The following is an 18,375-nucleotide window of genomic DNA, read 5'->3' as shown; positions in this document are numbered from 1 at the left end:
CCCTGACAGCCTTTCACCACCACATCATAATCCAGAGCAGTTTGTAGCCAGTGAAATAGTTTAAGTGCAGTCACAGGAGGCAAAGAAGTAAAGAGCCAGATTCCACACTGCAGTATGATGATTAGATCATTTTTTTTTTATCAATGTTGATTTGAGGTATAAACATTGGTATGAGCGCTCGGAACACCCTTCTCTTCCTCAAAGTAGAACTATGAGAGCTTTCACATCTACCTGAGAGGACAGAATAGTCATTGGTGTCAATTTCTCATCCATAAAATGGTACACTGTCAGCATTTAGAGTAGCGTTGACTGGGACTAAGCTCTCAAATCATTGGAGTAGGATGCAGAATAAAGTCCTGGCTTCCAATTTTCAACCCTTCAAAAAAAGCAGAACATCCAAGATTCTGCTGCTAATTTCCAAGCTCACACCAGGTCCCGTTTTCTCATCAATCTCGTGTTCATTGATTTACTTTGGCTCCCAGTCCAGCAGGGTTTAAAGTTTAAAATCCTTATCCTTCTCCTCATCTCCATTCATGGCAGCATCCCATCATATCTCCATAACCACCTCCAGCCCTACAAGATATCTGCGCTCCCCACGTCTAACCTTTTTAAACTACATGCATGGGAAGTAGATGTCACTGGCTAGGCCAGCATTTATTGCTCATTCCTAGTTGCCCTTGAAGTTCGTGGTAACCTGTTTTCTTAAAATGCTGATGTCCATTTGGTGTAGGTGGACCAGTAAATGCTGTTAGGAATGGACTGATGGCATTTTGACACTGTGATGGTAAAGGAATGGCAATATATTAACATTTGGGTGTTGTGGATGTTTCTTGAACTTGTCAGCCCATGGTTAGTCTTGCTATATTTGGACATGAACTATTTCAATACCTGAGGAATCACAAATGGTGCTGAATGTTGTGCAGTTATCAGCAAACATCCCCACTCCTTTTGTTATGAAGATGAAAGGTCATTAAAAAAAAACAATTAAAGATGGTTGGGCTTAGACACTACCCAGAGCCCTCCACTATCACCTGATGAAGGAGTGTTGCTCCGAAAGCTAGTGTGCTTCCAATTAAACCTGTTGGACTATAACCTGGTGGTGTTTGAATTTTAACTGAGGATCTCCTGCAGTGATGTCCTTTAGCTGAGATGAGTGACCGCCAAGAACCACAACCTTCTTTGTGGCAGGTATGACTCCAACTAGCGTAGAGTTTTCCCCATGATTTCCATTGACACTAGTTCTGTTAGGGTTCCTTGATGCCACACTCCGTCGAATATAGTCTCTAGGTCAGGAGCTGAGTGGCCCTGGTGGACCTAAACCTAGCATTAGTGAGCATGTTATTGCTGAGTAGGTGCTACTTGATAGCACTGTTGATCATGCCATCCATCACTTTCTCAATGATTGAGAGTAAATTGGTATTTGACTTGTCTGGATTTGTCCTGTTTTTCATGTACAAGATATATGTGGGCAATTTTCCATGTGGCTTCATATGCACTCCCAGTATTGTATTAACAGCCTGGTGAGGGGCACAGAAGATTTCATCCTCATTGCTTCCTCCAAGTGGCATTCAACATGGGGGTGTATTTCCCCATCAGCTGAGCAGGGTGGTATGTGGTAATCAGTATGAGGTTTTCTTCCCATATCTAACCTGATTCATGAGACTTCTGGAGTCTGGAGTCAATGTTGAAGACTCTCAGAGAAACTCCCTCCACACTATATACCACTGTGCCATCTCCTCTGCTTGGTCTGTCCAACCTGCTGGGTCTGCTGCTGGTGTTGGCTGAGGCATTTTGTACAAGGTATCATTCCATGAGTATGACTATATTAAGCTGTTGCTTGCCTAGCCTGTGAGACAACTCTCTCAGTTTTGGCCCTTGCCCAGAGGTTAGGCAAGAGGACTTTGCAAGTTCAACAAGGCTGAGTTTACCATAGTCATTTCTAGAGGCATGTCAATGCCAGCTGGTCTGTCCGGCTTCATACTTTTTAAAGAATTTTTAGTAGTTTGATACAACCGAATGTTTGTTTTGGTTTGCTAGGCCATTTTAGAGGTCAGTATAGAGTCAGCCAAATTGTTGTAGGTCTGGAGTCACATTGGGCCAGACCAGGTAAATATGGTAGTTTTCCTTCCTGAAAGAATACTTGTAAACTAGGTAGGGTTTTATGACATCAATAATGGCTAACTAGACCTGTGATCCATACTTCCCCTGCAGCACCATGGATGGCAGTGTTTCAGAGGCATCTCCATAATTCGTTTCTCTGTCCTCCTATGCTTCATAAAACTATCTCTTTCACAAGCTTTTGAGTATCTGTTCCATAATCTCCTCATGGGGTTCAGTGTCAGATTCTGTCCAGTAGCTTCCTGGGACAGATAACTACATGAAAGACCACATACAAGAGCATGATGTGATTGTAATGTCACTAGATTCATAATGTAGATGCTAACCTAATGCACTGACCCCATGTATTCAAATCCTGCTGCTCCATTATGTCTATAATAGTATCAAAAACTATCATCAATTGTTCACCATGTGTTCACTGATGCCCTTCAGAGAAGGAAATCTGCCATCTTGACCTGGTCTGGCCTACATATGACTCTGATCTGTAATAACACAGTTAATTATAGAGTCAGAGAATCATACAGCATGGAAGCAGACCCTTCGGTCCAACCAGTCCATGTCAGCCATAATCCCAAACTAAACTAATACCACCTGCGTGCACTTGCCTCACATCCCTCCAAACATTTCTTATTTATGTACTTATCTAAATGTCTGTAAATCTTTTAACAGTACATGCATCCTCTAGAAGTTCATTCCACACAATAACCAGTCCGTGTATAGAAAACATTGCCCCTTGTGTCTTTCTTAAATCTTTCTCCTCTCACCTTAAAAATATGCCCCCTAGTCTTGAGATTCCCCAGTATGTAGATTAGATTACTTACAGTGTGGACACAGGCCCTTCGGCCCAACAAGTCCACACCGACCCTCCGAAAAGCAACCTAACACTTCAGGCAATTTAGCATGGCCAATTCACCTAACCTGCACATTTTTGGACTGTGGGACGAAACCGGAGCACCCGGAGGAAATCCACGCAGACACTGGGAGAATGTGCAAACTCCATACAGATAGTCGCCTGAGGCGGGAATTGAACCCGAGTCTCTGGCGCTGTGAGGCAGCAGTGCTAACCACTGTGCCACCGTGCCGCCTAGTCTTGAGATTCCCTAGTGTGTACATCCAGTGAAAGAAATAAAAGTATTGAAATGTAAGGGAGTGGAGATCTGGATTTCCATGTGGAACGACACATTTGAAAGCTCCACCTAGATAGAAACATCATTTCAAACCAATATCAACACCTGCAGCATCGCCTACAACCACAGACAATGTCAGAACTCTGTGGAAGTGACCCTTTGTAATTAGTGCTCTCAATCAGTAAGAACGTCCAGAATGTTAATACTCGGATAAACTGGTAGACTGTTTGTTGGAGCATTACTAATTGATGTATCAAATGTTCCCTCTACCACTGATTGACATTATTGTTTTTAGCAGAGGTGTGCAGGATCAGTGAAAGATGCAGCACAAGGTTTCAGTGATTTGCCTCACCAGAGTTCAACAGAATGAGTTCCAGTTGCATCAGTGCTTAAATGGTATTTGAACAGTACAGCAACAGCAACTTGTATCCACATAACACCTTCAATGTTGCACAATATCCAAAGGTGCTTTGTAGTAAAGATTCTCGAACGGAACTGGACACAAAAAGCCACAGAATGTGATAATGGGGCAGTTCGAGGTAGATTTAAGGGAAAGCTTAAAGAAGGAAAAGACGCGAAAGAGTCTCAGTGGAGAAATCCTGATCTTTCAGGCTGAGGTAAGTAAAGGCATGGCCCCATTTGTGGGGGCATGAAAGTCAGACAATAACAAGTTGACAGATACGCAGATTGTTGAAAGCAGAAGTGGAGGTGCTGGAAGTCTTAAAACACATAAAAGTAGATAAATTCCCAGGACCTGATTGAGTCTATCCCAGGGCATTGTGGAAAGCAAGGGAGAAAATTGCAGGGCCCCGAGCAGAGAGTTTGTATCATCAACAGCCATGGCTGAGGTGTTAGAAGACTAATGTTGTATCATTAGAGTCATAGAGTCACAGATGTACAGCATGGAAACAAACCCTTCGGTCCAACCTGTCCATGCCGACCAGATATCCCAACCCAATCTAGTCCCACCTGCCAGCACCTGGCCCATATCCCTTCAAACCCGTCCTATTCATATGCCCATCCAAATACCTCTTAAATGTTGCAATTGTACCAGCCTACACCACTTCCTCTGGCAGTTCATTCCATACGTACCATCCTCTGTGTGAAAAAGTTGCCCCGTAGGTCTCTTTTATATCTTTCCCCTCTCACCCTAAACCAATGCCCTCTAGTTCTGGACTCCCTGACCCCAGGGAAAAAACTTTGTCTATTTACCCTATCCATGCCCCTCATAATTTTGTATGAGGGTCACCCTTCAGCCTCCGACACTCCAGGAAAACAGCCCCAGCCTGTTCAGCCTCTCCATTGAGCTCAAATCCTCCAACTCTAGCAACATCCTTGTAACTCTTTTCTGAACCCTTTCAAGTTTCACAACATCTTTCCGATAGGAAGGAGATCAGAATTGCATGCAATATTCCAACAGTGGCCTAACCAATGTCCTGTACAGCTGCAACATGACCTCCCAACTCCTGCACTCGATACTCTGACCAATAAAGGAAAGCATACCACATACCTTCTCCACTTTCAAGGAGCTATGAACCTGCACTCCAAGGTCTCTTTGTTGAGCAACACTCCCTAGGACCTTGCCATTAAGTGTATAAGTCCTGCTAAGATTTGCTTTCCCAAAATGAAGCACCTCGCATTTAATTGAATTAAACTCCATCTGCCACTTCTCAGCCTATTGGCCCATCTAGTCCAGATCCTCTTCGCTGTCCACTACACCTCCAATTTTGGTGTCACCTGCAAACTTACTAACTGTACCTCTTATGCTCGCATGCAAATCATTTATGTAAATGACAAAAAGTAGAGGACCCAGCACTGATCCTTGTGGCACTCCACTGGTCACAGGCCTCCAGTCTGAAAAACTACCCTCCACCACCACCCTCTGTCTTCTACCTTTGAGCCAGTTCTGTATCCAAATGGCTAGTTCTCCCTGTATTCCATGAGGTCTAACCTTGCTCATCAGTCTCCCATGGGGAACCTTATCAAACACCTTACTGAAATCCATATAGATCACATCTACCGCTCTACCCTCCTCAATCTCTTTGTTACTTCTTCAAAAAACTCAATCAAATTTGTGAGACATGATTTCCCATGCACAAAGTCATGTTGACTATCCCTAATCAGACCTTGTCTTTCCAAATACATGTACATCCTGTTCCTCAGGATTCCCTCCAACAACTTGCCCACCACCGAGGTCAGGCTCACTGGTCTATAGTTCCCTGGCTTGTCCTTACCACCCTTCTTAAACAGTGGCACCACATCATTAGCCAACCTCCAGTCTTCTGGCACCTCACCTGTGACTATCGATGATACAAATATCTCAGCAAGAGGCCCAGCAATCACTTCTCTAGCTTCCCACAGAGTTCTAGGGTACACCTGATCAGGTCCTGGGGATTTATCCACCTTTACCCTTTTCAAGACATCCAGAACTTCCTCCTCTGTAATTTGGACATTTTGCAAGATGTCACCATCTATTTCCCTATAGTCTATATCTTCCATCTCCTTTTCCACAGTAAATACTGATGCAAAATATTCATTTAGTATCTACCCCATTTTCTGTTGCTCCACACAAAGGCCGCCTTGCTGATCTTTGAGGGGCCCTATTGTCTCCCTAGTTACCTTTTTGTCCTTAACGTAATTATAAAAACCCTTTGGATTGTCCTTAATTCTATTTGCCAAAGCTATCTCATGTCCCCTTTTTGCCCTCCTGATTTTCTTCTTAAGTCTACTCCTATTTCCTTTAAACTCTTCTAAGGATTCACTCAATCTATCCTGTCTATACCTGACATATGCTTCCTTCTTTTTCTTAATCAAACCCTCAATTTCTTTAGTCATCCAGCATTCCCTGTACCTACTAGCCTTCCCTTTCACCATGACAGGAATATACTTTCTCTGGATTCTTGTTATCTCATTTCTGAAGGCTTCCCATTTCCCAACCGTCCCTTTACCTGCAAACATCTGACCCCAATCAGCTTTAGAAAGTTCTTGCCAAATACCGTCAAAATTGGCTTTTCTCCAATTTAGAACTTCAACTTTTGGATGTGGTCTATCCTTTTCCATCACTATTTTAAATCTAATACAATTATGGTCACTGGCCCCAAAGTGCTTCTCCACTGAGACCTCAGTCATCTGCCCTGCCTTATTTCTCAAGAGTAGATCAAGTTTTGCACCTTCTCTAGTAGGTACATCCACATACTGAATCAGAAAATTTTCTTGTACACACAACAAATTCCTCTCCATCTGAACCCTTAACACTATGGCAGTCCCAGTTGATATTTGGAAAGTTAAAATCCCCTACCAAAACTAACCTATTATTCTTACAGATAACTGCAATCTCCTTACAAATTTGTTTCTCAATTTCCCTCTGACTATTAGGGGGTCTACAACACAATCCCAATCAGGTGATCATCCCTTTCTTATTTCTCAATTCCATCCAAATAACTTCCCTGGATGTATTTCCGGGAATATCCTCCCTCAGCACAGCTGTAATGTTATCCCTTATCAAAAACGCCACTCCCCCTCCCCTCTTGCCTTCTTTTCTATCTTTCCTGTTGTATTTGTATCCTGGAACATTAAGCTGCCAGTCCTGCCCATCCCTGAGCCATGTTTCTGTAATTGCTATGATATCCCAGTCCCATGTTCCTAACCATGCCCTGAGTTCATCTGCCTTACCTGTTGGGCCCCTTGCATTGAAATAAATGCAGTTTAAATTATTAGTCCTACCTTGTCTGTTTGACTCACTTCTGTTCCTAACTGTATCAGTCTCAGATTGACCTCTTTCCTCACTACCTCCCTGGGTCCCACCTCTTCCCCCCCCCCCCACCTTACTAGTTTAAATCCTCCCGAGCAGCTCCAGCAAATTTCCCTGCCAGTATATTAGTCCCCTTCCAATTTAGGTGCAATCCGTCCTTCACATATTATTTACTGTATCCATTGCTCCTGAAGCGATCTCTTCTGCATTGGGGAGACAGGACGCCTACTCGCAGAGCACTTCAGAGAACATCTCCAGGACATCTGCATCAACCAACCCCACCACCCCGTGACCAAACACTTTAACTCCCTCTCCCACTCCGCCAAGGACATACAGGTCCTGGGCCTCCTCCATCGCCACTCCCAAACTACCCGACACCTGGAGGAAGAACATCTCATCTTTCATCTCAGGACCCTCCAACCCCAAGACATCAATGTGGATTTCATCAGTTTCCTCATTTCTCCCCCCCCCTTGCAAATCAGCACTGTCCTCATGATCTGTCCTACCTGTCCATCTTCCTTCCCACCTGTCCGCTCCACCCTCCTCTCTGACCTATCACCATTACCCTCACCTCAATCCACCTATTGCAGTCTCAGCCACCTTTCCCCAGCCCCCTCCCATTTATCTCTCCACTCCCTCCGCTCACAGCCCCATTCCTGATGAAAGGCTTTTGCCCGAAACATCAATTCTCCTGCGCCTCAGATGCTGCCTGATCTGCTGTGCTTTTCCAGCACCGCACTCTCAACTCTAATCTCCAGCATCTGCAGTCCTCACTTTCACCTGATTAGTAAGATTATATCACATGGGGTCCAGAGAGAGCTCGCCAATTAGATACAAAATTGATTTGACAGTAGTAGACAGAGTGATGGTAAGGCTTTGTTGTTCAGATTGGAGGCCTGTGACCAGCGGTGTGCCACAAGGATTGCTGCTGGGTCCACTGTTTGCCATTTATTTAAACTATTTGGATGAGGAGATAGGAGTGTGATTCATAAGTTTGTGGGTGACACCAAAAGTGGTGGTACAGTGGACTGTGAAGAAGGTTATCTAAGATTACAACAGGATCTTGATCAATTGTGCCAGTGGGCTGATGAATGGTAGATGAAATTTAATTTAGATAAATGGAAGGTGTTACAGTTGTTAAGACAAAACAGGGCAGAACTTACACAGTTAATGGTAGGACCCTGGGAAGTGTTGTCGAACAGAGAGACCAAGGGGTGCAGGTGCATAGTTCCTTGAAAGTGGCATCACAGGTAGACAGTGTTAAGAGGAGTTTGGCATGCTTGCCTTCATCAGTCGTGGCTTTGAGCCCAAGAGTTAAGACATTGGTAAGGCCACATTTGGAATACTGCATACAATTCTCATCACCCTGCTATAGGAAGGATGTTATTAAACAGAAAAGAGTGCAAAAAAGATTTACAAGGCTGTTACTGAGACTGAAAGGTTTGAGTTATGAGGCAAGGCTAGATAGGCTGGAGCTTTTTTTCCCCTGGAGCGTAGGTGACCTTATAGAGGCTTATAAAATCATGAGGGGCATGGATAAGGTGAATAACCAAGGTCTTTTTTCCCAGGGTACAGGAGTCCAAAACTGGAGGGCATAGGTTTAAGGTGACATGGGAAAGCTATAAAAGGGAACTGAGGGGTAACCTTTTCACACACAAAGTGGTGAGAGTATGGAATGAGCTGCCAGAGGAAGTGGTGGAGGCTAGTACAACTACATTTCAAAGGCATCTGAATGGGTATATGGATAGGAAAGGTGAGAGAGATATGGGCCAAACATAGGCAAATGGGACTGGTTCAATTTAGGAAAACTGGTCAACAAAGATAAGTTAGGCCAAAGGGCCTTGCTTCCATGCTTTATGACTCTGTCTCAGAGAGCTCATCAAATCCTATTTAGGTCATAAGAAATCAGAGCACGGGTAGGCCATTCAGCCCACTGAGCGTGCTGTAGCATTCATTAATGTCCTGGTTTAGCAGATGGTGGCCTCGACTCCACATTCCTGCCTGCCTATGCTCCATAACCAATGGCTCTTTCTTCTTTCAGTCGCAATCTGTCTAACTCAGACTCAAGGGGCCTAGTCTTCCTGTTCCTGTGTTCCGAACATATTCAGTAACCCAGCCTCCACTTGTTCACCAGGATTGAGAATTCTAAATACTAATGATCCTCTGAGGCTAAATTCCACCTCCTCCTCACCCTCTTAATGGGAGAGTCTTTAGTTTTAAACTGTGCCCCTTACTTCTAGATTTTCCAAACATGCTCTCAGCATCTACCCTGTCAAGATCCTTCAGAATCTTACGTTTGAACAAGATCATCTCTCATTCTTCAGAATTTCACTGAGTATTGGTCCGGTCTGTCCAACCTTTCGGCTTGCTATATTACAGGAGTTTCCAAAGATAGAAGAGGATGAGACAACAAACCAATATAAGAACAAGGATGAGCATTTTAAAATTGAGGTATTACTTTATTGGAAAAGAGCATATATCTGTGAACAGAGATGATGAGTCTTTGCAACTTTGTGCAAGTTTAGATGCAAGCAGCAAAGTTTTGAATGAGCTGAAATTTACAAAGGGTGTATGGGGTGACGGTTCAGGTGGGGGGGTTAGGATGTGACCAGGAGAGCATTAGAATATCCACCTGTGGTGAAAGTAATGATACGAGTAAGATACTAGAAAAAGTATCTAGAGAGAAATATTTTTAAAGGTTTACTTTTGTAATGTGTTTGATTTTGAATCTGGAGGTGTAGTGGACAATGAAGAAGGTTACCTCAGAGTACAATGGGATCTTGGCCAGATGGGTCAATATGCTGAGGAGTGGCAGATGAAATTTAATTCAGATAAATGTGAGGTGCTGCATTTTGGAAAAGCAGATCAGGGCAGGATTTATACACTTAATGGTAAGGTCCAAGGGAGTGTTGTTGAACAAAGAGACCTTGAAGTGCAGGTTCATAGTTCCTTGAAAGTGGAGTATCAGCCAGAAATGATAGTGAAGAAGGCAGTTAGTATGCTTTCCTTTATTGGTCAGAGCATAGAGTATAAGAGTTGGGAGGCCAGTTGTGGCTGTACAAGACATTGGTTAGGCCATTTTTGGAATATTGCCTGCAATTCTGGTCTCCCTCCTATAGGAAGGATGTTGTGAAACTTGAAAGGTTTAGAAAAGATTTACAAGGATGTTGCCAGGGTTGGAGGGTTTGAGCTATAGGATGAGGCTGAATATGCTGGGGCTGTTTTCCCTGGAACACTGGAGGCTGAGGGGGAACTTTATAAAGGTTTATAAAATCATGAGGGACATGGATAGGGTTAATAGACAAGATCTTTTCCCTGAGTTGGGGGAGTCTGGAACTAGAAGGATAGGTTTAGGGTGAGAGAGGAAAGATTTAAAAGGGGCTTTCGGGGCAACCTCATGCATGTATGGAATGAGCTACCAGAGGAGGTGGTGGAGGCTGGTGCAATTATAACATTTAAAAGGCATCTGGATGAGTATATAAATAGGAAGAGTTTAGAGGGATATGGATATATGGCAAATGGGAGTAGATTGATTTAGAATAGCTGGCATGGATAAGTTGTACTGAAGGGTCTGTTTCCATGCTATACGTCTCTATAACTCTGTGACTCCATTTGGCCCACAGTGTTTGTGATGACTCTCTGCAGATAAATCCATTCCCTGACTCTTATCTCTATAGCTCCTGTAAGTTTATTTCCCTCGATTTCCTGTTGAAGTCATTGTTTATCAGCAGTCTTAGAGTAGGGAGGTTAGATTGTGTGAATTTGTGCTGTTTACTGGACTCTACAGTTTTGTGATTTTGCTTCATAATGTGGGTTATACTCATTGTCTCCCTTCCCTCCGAGATTCCGTGGGTCAGTTTCCTGAAAGGCCACAAAATATTTACTTCTCTATGATGTGTGCGTGCTCACCTCTCCCCATTCAGTCATCGATTTTTGGCCCAGTTTTTCAGCATACCCCAAACCCAGGAGTCGTTAATTGAACTGTGATGAATTTTTACTTATTTTCCCTATTATTTGTGACTTCTGTTATTAATTTAGGAACCAGGCAACCTATAAAACTTCACTGTATTTTTTTGTAAAAATACAAGTGACAATACAGTGGCTCAGGGGCGGCATGGTGGCTCAGTGGTTAGCACTGCCGCCTCACAGTGCCAGGGGACCCTGGTTCAATTCCAGCCTCTGGCACTTGTCTGTGTGGAGTTTGCACATTCTCCCCGTGTCTGCGTGGGTTTCCTCCAAGTGCTCCGGTTTCCTCCCACAGTCCAAAGGTGTGCAGGTTAGGTGAATTGGCCATGCTAAATTGCCTACAGTCTTGCGTGCATTATTCAGAGGAAAATGGGTCTGGGTGGGTTACTCTTCAGAGGGGCAGTGTGGACTTGTTGGGTCAAAGGGCCTGTTTCCACAGCGTAGGGATCTGATCTAATCTACTCTAAATAAACTGCTATTCTATTCTGTTCAAATTAAATTGGGCAGCATGGTGGCTCAGCGGTTAGCACTGCTGCCTCACAGCACCAGGGTCCCAGGTTTGATTCCAGCCTTGGGCAACTATCTATGTGGAGTTTGCACATTCTCCCCTTGTCTGCGTGGGTTTCCTCTGGGTGCTCCGGTTTCCTCCCACAGTCCAAAGATGTGCAGGTCAGGTGAATTGGCCATGCTAAATTGCCCATAGTGTTAGGTGCATTAGTCAGAGGGAAATGGGACTGGGTGGGTTGCTCTTCGGAGGGTCAGTGTGGACTTGTTGGGCCGAAGGGCCTGTTTCCACACTGTAGGGAATCTAATCTAATGAGTTGATCTCTGTCCCATAAATGACATGAAGAGCTTTGAAGTCCATCCTCATCTTTCAGTATTCCACTTGTCTCTAAACAGCATCAGCAACTTGAGGGCATTGTAGTACTCTATACCAACAGCTACACAAGCGTTTAACCGGTAGGGACCCACAGGGTTCACTAAAGTGCACTAACGATGCTTTAATTTAACGTAACGCTAAAATCATCAGTGTCAACGTAATCCGCATAACGGTCACATAAAGTCATTGTATACAAGAGGAAGGGTGGGAGGGGCAAGGGGGTGTGGTGTCAGGGCCGTCAATCTGAAGGGGTTGCGATAACATGTGGAACAGCAGCACCAGAACTCAAGAGAGTCTTTGTGTGAACCCAGTGGGAGGACTGGGTTGCGAGACAGAATCCCAGCTCGCTGACATCACTCAGCCCAGAAGGCAGGAAAGGAATGTGTGAGGAGAGACCGAGAGAAGAAGCATTGTGGATTAGAGCTCTGCTATAAGCCCTCGAGGACTGTTCCACAGCTCACTGGAAGTCTGCTGAGAATTTCTGACTGCCGTGCGCCAGTGAGTACTTTCGAAAGAAGGTGAACTCTCTAAAATGTGAAAGTAACGCGTTGTTTTCTTTTAAAACTTCATTTAAAGGCACATTGTGGTGGAAGCGTTTGGTGTAGTTGGTTAAGTCAGGATTTCATCCAATATAGTAGCCCAGAACTCAGGGAAAGTGTGAGAACAGTTCAACAGTGTCCTGTGCAAGGACTTCCTGAGAACAGGGTTGCACTGAAAGGCAAAACGAGTCTCCTGACACACCGGGAGTGGGAAAAGTGTGGCGTCGTATTTTGGTTGAGTTTCTTTTAAGGTTGGCGAGCGGACACTGCCTGCTGAGAGGCTGGAGGGTCATATCTGCCTCACGTGGGGAGAGCACGGTTTAGAGAGAGGCTGCCTCAGGCGTTAGGAAGCTCACGCCAGCGACACACGGCGTTTCAAATGATGTTCATTAATTCAGGCGGGGGGTCGCCTTATCAAGATGCAGTCTGTTTAACACCAAAGGTGGCGGCAGCCTGGCCGCCTTAGAAATCGTTCAAGTCTCTCTGGTCGACCTCAACTGCTCAGTAGGTTAAAAACAATGACTGCAGATGCTGGAAACCAGATTTTGGATTAGTGGTGCTGGAAGAGCACAGCAGTTCAGGCAGCATCCGAGGAGCTCAGTAATCCCACTCACTGTATTGTGCCATTATATGAATCACTTAAGGTCAATGAAGTGGAGGTCCCTTCACACAAATAAATTTGATACAAGTTACAGGTTGCAAAATCTCACCAAGCGGACCTGTTGGTGTTATACAGTGTCCCGAAATCAGCCGTTATGTTGCCAAAGTCGATGCAAATAAAAAGCAAAATACACACGGATGCTGGGAGTTTGAACTGAAACCACTCAGCACCTCTGGCAGCATCTGGAGAAAGGGGAGGGAGCTTCACAGGTTAATACCCTTCCGTCAGCGCTGGCAAAAGTTGAGAGACAGTGACAAGTTTCAAACGTGGGGAGGTGGTGGGGGGAAAAAACACAAAAGGGAGGGTCGGGGGAAACTGGAAAAAAAAGTGATGAGAGTGGGTACCCAAAAGGGGTTGGTAATGGGACAAGAAAACAAACAAAAGGTATTTCCGGTTGAGGTGTAAGTGGGAGTAACAGAAGCAGCTTCACTGACCAGTCATTGACCTGCAATGTTAACTCTGTTTCTCTTTCTGTTCATGTAACCACACACGTGGTCTGGTTTAAGCATAGCCATTGCCTAATTGCGGTATCACATTCTATATATCACAAACAAGGCAGTATTTTCTGAACAAAATCCAGCTTAATGAGCTACTCTTCAATTTGGCTTTGTCTGTGCAACTGTGAAATGATTAATAAACATTCCCTTTTAAATGTTTAGTTTGGTCAAAGTGACTCCCAGAACATAGCTACAGAGGAAATGTCTGTCTGCACTACAGTAGGAGGAAGCATTAGCAGAGGACAAGGCCATTCATCCCCTTGAATGAATCCTAATGTTCACTTTTTGGTTTAATTCCTTCATAGGATGTGGGCATTGCAGGCTGGGCCAACATTTATTGCCCATCCCTAGTTGCCCTTGACAAGTTGGTAGTGAGCTGTCTTCTTGAACTGCTGCAGTCCATGCTCTGTAGGTAGACCCTCAATTAGAGAGTTACACATTTTTGACACAATGTCACTGAAGGAATGGCAGTACGCTTCCAAGTTAGATCATAGATAAAAATCACACAACACCAGGTTACAGTCCAACAGGTTTAATTGGAAGCACACTAGCTTTCAGAGCGACGCTCCTTCATCAGGTTATAGTGGAAGACTCGATCATAACAGAATTTATCTGTTAGTATACAGTGGTAGTTTCACTTCTTTCATGTGTAAATCACAAAACCTTTTTTTTTAAAAGTTGCATTCTCGGGTTAGCTGTTGACAATGGTGATAGCTAGACAATATGTTGAAGGTGTTGGCCCCCCCGTGTTCTCTGTCTATGCCATGATGTTTAGATTGATTCTAATCTAAAAAGTGAGATAACAGAGTTTTACATAAATTCATGCAGTTTTTGAGCAAAGTACAATGTAACTCTGCAAGTACAAATTCATCCCACAAAATATATGTGCATGTGGGTCTTTGTCTGTCTGTCTGTCTGTCTGTGTGTGTGTCTGTCTGGGGTGGGGGTTGAGAGTGTGTGTGTGGTGAGTGGAGAGTGTCTTAAGTCTGTAAAGGGGTGCATGTGTGAGTATGGGAGTGTTGTGTCTATAAGGGTGTGTGTGGGTGTGTGTGTGTGTAGGAATATCTGTGTGTGTGTGTGTGTGTGTGTGTGTGTGTGGTGCAATGGTGATCACCTGTAATGTGACATGAACCCAAGGTCCCGGTTGAGGCCCTCCCCATGGGTACCAAACTTAGCTATCAGCCTCTGCTCGGCCACTTTTGTCTGCTGCCTGTCCCAAAGTCCACCTTGGAGGATAGTCACTCGAAGGTCCTAGGCTGAATGCCCTGGACCACTGAAGTGTTCCCCAACTGGGAGGGAACCCTCCTGTCTGTTGATTGTTGTGCGGTGCCCATTCATCCATTGTCCTAGCCTTTGCTCGGTTTCCCCAATGTACCATGCCTCCGGGCATCCTTGCCTGCAAAGTATAAGATAGACAACGTTGGCTGAGTCACATGAGTACCTACTATGTACAAGGTGGGAGGTGTTCCCACGTGTAATAGTGGTATCTATGTCCACAATCTGACACGTCTTGCAGCGTCCACCGTGACAGGGTTGTATGGAGTTGTCCTGAGAGCCGGGCAGTTTGCTACGAACAATGATCTGTTTGAGGTTTGGCGGTTGTTTTGCTATGAACAATGATCTGTTTGAGGTTTGGCGGTTCTCGACTAACCGAGCAAAGGCTAGGACAATGGATGAATGGGCACCGCACAACAATCAACAGACAGGAGGGTTCCCTCCCAGTTGGGGAACACTTCAGTGGTCCAGGGCATTCAGCCTAGGACCTTCGAGTGACTATCCTCCAAGGTGGACTTTGGGACAGGCAGCCGACAAAAGTGGCCGAGCAGAGGCTGATAGCTAAGTTCGGTACCATGGGGAGGGCCTCAACCGGGACCTTGGGTTCATGTCACATTACAGGTGATCACCATTGCACTACACACACACACAGATATTCCTACACACACACACACACCCTTATAGACACAACACTCCCATACTCACACATGCACCCCTTTACAGACTTAAGACACTCTCCACTCACCACACACACACTCTCAACCCCCACCCCAGACAGACACACACACAGACAGACAGACAGACAGACAGACAAAGACCCACATGCACATATATTTTGTGGGGTGAATTTGTACTTGCAGAGTTACATTGTACTTTGCTCAAAAACTGCATGAATTTATGTAAAACTCTGTTATCTCCCTTTTTAGATTAGAATCAATCTAAACATCATGGCATAGGCAGAGAACACGGGGGGGCCAACACCTTCAACATATTGTCTAGCTATCACCATTGTCAACAGCGAACCCGAGAATGCAACTTTTTAATAAAAAAAGGTTTTGTGATTTACACATGAAAGAAGTGAAACTATCACTGTATTCTAACAGATGAAAGGCTTAACAGACAATCAATTTTTCAATGTATAATTTCAGTTACATCACACTGTAAATTTCTGCTATAAATTCTGTGTTACGATCGAGCCCTCCACTATCACCTGATGAAGGAGCGTCGCTCCGAAAGCTAGTGTGCTTCCAATTAAACCTGTTGGACTATAACCTGGTGTTGTGATTTTTAACTTTGTACACCCCAGTCCAACTCCGGTACCTCCAAATCATGTCTCCAAGTAAGATCATGGTTGATTTGTATATCAGCTTCATTTACTCGGCCTTTGCTCCATAATCCTTGGAGCTCTGCCCAATAAATACCTTCTTGATCTCAGTATTGAAGTTGTCAATTGATTCTCCCAATTTTCCATTGCATTTTCAGAGTGGAAATCTGAACTTTCTCTATCATTGTGTGGAAAAATACTCCTGATTTCCTCCAGGACGTAGCTGTACTTTTTAAGATTATACCTCCTTATTCAGCGATTGCCCCCACATTAGAGTAACTTGGATTTCCATATCTACTCTTGTCAAAATACTCTATCCATTTTATTCACTTCCATTTGTTCAGCCTCTGCCATATCAACTCAGGTGGATATGAACCAAGTTCAAGTAATATGTCATTGTACTTTAACTCTTTAAATGCTGGAATTATTTTGGTCGAATTTACACTAGATTTCCTCCAAGCTGAGATCACCTTTACTGAATGGTCCAAAGCTGAATTCTATATTGTCCGTCACTCCAAATCTGAAATATTAGGAGTGTCATCAAAGCTGGATTCCCCTGACAGCATCACTCTGCCACCTCTGAATTCCTACACTTTTGTGATAAATGCCAACAATTCATTAGTCTCTTTGATAACATTTTCCATTTACCTGCTCACCTTAAGTGATTTTATGTACATGGGCATTCAAATTATTTTTGTTCCTCTTCAGTCCATTTCTCACTATTCAGAGAATGTCTTTCCCAGATTCAAAGTGCATAAAGTCATCGAGATGTACAACACGGAAACAGACCCCTCTGTCCAACCATTCTATACCTACCAGATATCCTAAATTAATGTAGTCCCATTTACCAGCACTTGGTCCATATCCCTCTAAATCCTTCCTATTCATATACGCATCCAGTTGCCTTTTAAATGTTGTAATTGTACAAGCCTCCACCACGTCCTCTGGCAGCTCATTCCATACACACACCACCCTCTGGGTGAAAAAGTTGCCCCTTAGGTCCCTTCTAAATCTTTCCCCTCTCACCCTAAATCTATCCCTCTAACTATTCTAATCCAATTATCCAACTCTTAGTCCATAGACTTGTATGCCTCGGTATCTCAAATACACATCTAAATACTTCTTAAATGTTATGAGGGTTTCTGCCTCTATTCCCATTAAAGGCTGTGAGTTCCAGAGTCCCACAACCTCTGTGAAAGAAAATGTTCTCCCATTTCCTCTATGCCCCCACTCATTGATTCCCTCCACCAAGGGGAAAAGTACCTTTCTGTTCACACTGCCTATGCCCCTGTAATTGTAACATCCAATCATGTCTCCCTCCCCCACCCCTCCTGACCACGACACCACCAATCTCCCCTGCTTCAAGGAAAGAAACCCCAATCTATACAATCGCTCTTCATAACTAAAACTTTCCAGGCCTGCAACATTCTGGTAAATCTCCCCCTCCTAACCATCTCCAGTGCAGTCACATCCCTCCAACAATGTAAATTCCATATTCCATACACAATAGCTGTGGCTGAACCAATTTTGTATACAGGTCGAGCATAACCTTCCTGTTCTTAAACTCTATGCCTAGGCTAATAAAGGTAATCTTAACCACTCTGTCCACCTGCCCTGAACCTTAAGGGGCCAGGGGTCATGCACACCTAGGTCTCTGAGTCTCAGTGCTTCCCAGCGTCAGGGGCTAATTCTGTATTCCCTTACCTTGTTTGTCCTGCCCAAGTGCATCACCTCGCACAAGTATTATATGTGCAGTTGCTTATAATGCACCCTGTGGATGTCCCAGAGGCAATGTTGATAGAACGTCAGCTATTCACTATGGCAGTCGCTTCCTGAACAAGATATGACCAGATTAATCAGACGTGACTTGTCTGTGTGAGCAGTTAATGTCAAAGATAATTCCATCAGAGGAGGCATCACAGTTCAGATGCATCTGGACCATGCCCAATGCCATCACATTCCCATTTTTCAGTACAGGATACAACAGCACTCAAATCTCAACATCTTTGAAAATGGTGCAGTCCTATTGATTGACACCCCAGCTGCACCTTCAAAATTCACTCCCTTCACCACCAGTGCAGAGTGGCACAAGTGTTTGACACCTACAAGATGAACTGCAATAATTCACCAAGATTCCTTAGACAGCACTTTGCAAACGTGCGACTTCTACCACCTAAGCAGCTGCATGGAAGCACCATCACCTGTACGTTTCCCTCAAAACCAAACACCATCCTGAC

At 44.2% G+C, this 18,375-nt stretch overlaps 1 protein-coding gene and 1 long non-coding RNA gene across 11 annotated transcripts in view; one reads left to right on the top strand and one right to left on the bottom strand.

The window, feature by feature from the left end:
- LOC122562673 (PALM2-AKAP2 fusion protein) overlaps positions 1-18,375 on the top strand; it is a 378,231-nt gene that overhangs the window by 293,893 nt on the left and 65,963 nt on the right. Inside the window, exon 1 of one of the 10 annotated variants that reach the window (XM_043715686.2) lies at positions 12,147-12,340. The exons of 8 other annotated variants lie outside the window; for them this stretch is intronic. The gene's annotated coding sequence lies outside the window, so the exon portion shown is untranslated. Of the gene's footprint in view, positions 1-12,146; positions 12,361-18,375 lie in introns of those variants that run through there. One more of the 10 variants, XM_043715694.2, reaches the window with a different exon arrangement.
- LOC148151859 (uncharacterized) overlaps positions 1-18,375 on the bottom strand; it is a 48,193-nt gene that overhangs the window by 14,557 nt on the left and 15,261 nt on the right. The gene's annotated exons all lie outside the window — the stretch shown is intronic.

The sequence above is a fragment of the Chiloscyllium plagiosum genome, unplaced genomic scaffold, assembly GCF_037043375.1.
Source record: "Chiloscyllium plagiosum isolate Xiang-an unplaced genomic scaffold, Cpla_swu_hap1 HiC_scaffold_2, whole genome shotgun sequence".
Taxonomy (NCBI): domain Eukaryota; kingdom Metazoa; phylum Chordata; class Chondrichthyes; order Orectolobiformes; family Hemiscylliidae; genus Chiloscyllium; species Chiloscyllium plagiosum.
The sequence above is the reverse complement of the archived record's forward strand: the minus strand, read 5'-3'. Positions and strand labels throughout refer to the sequence as shown.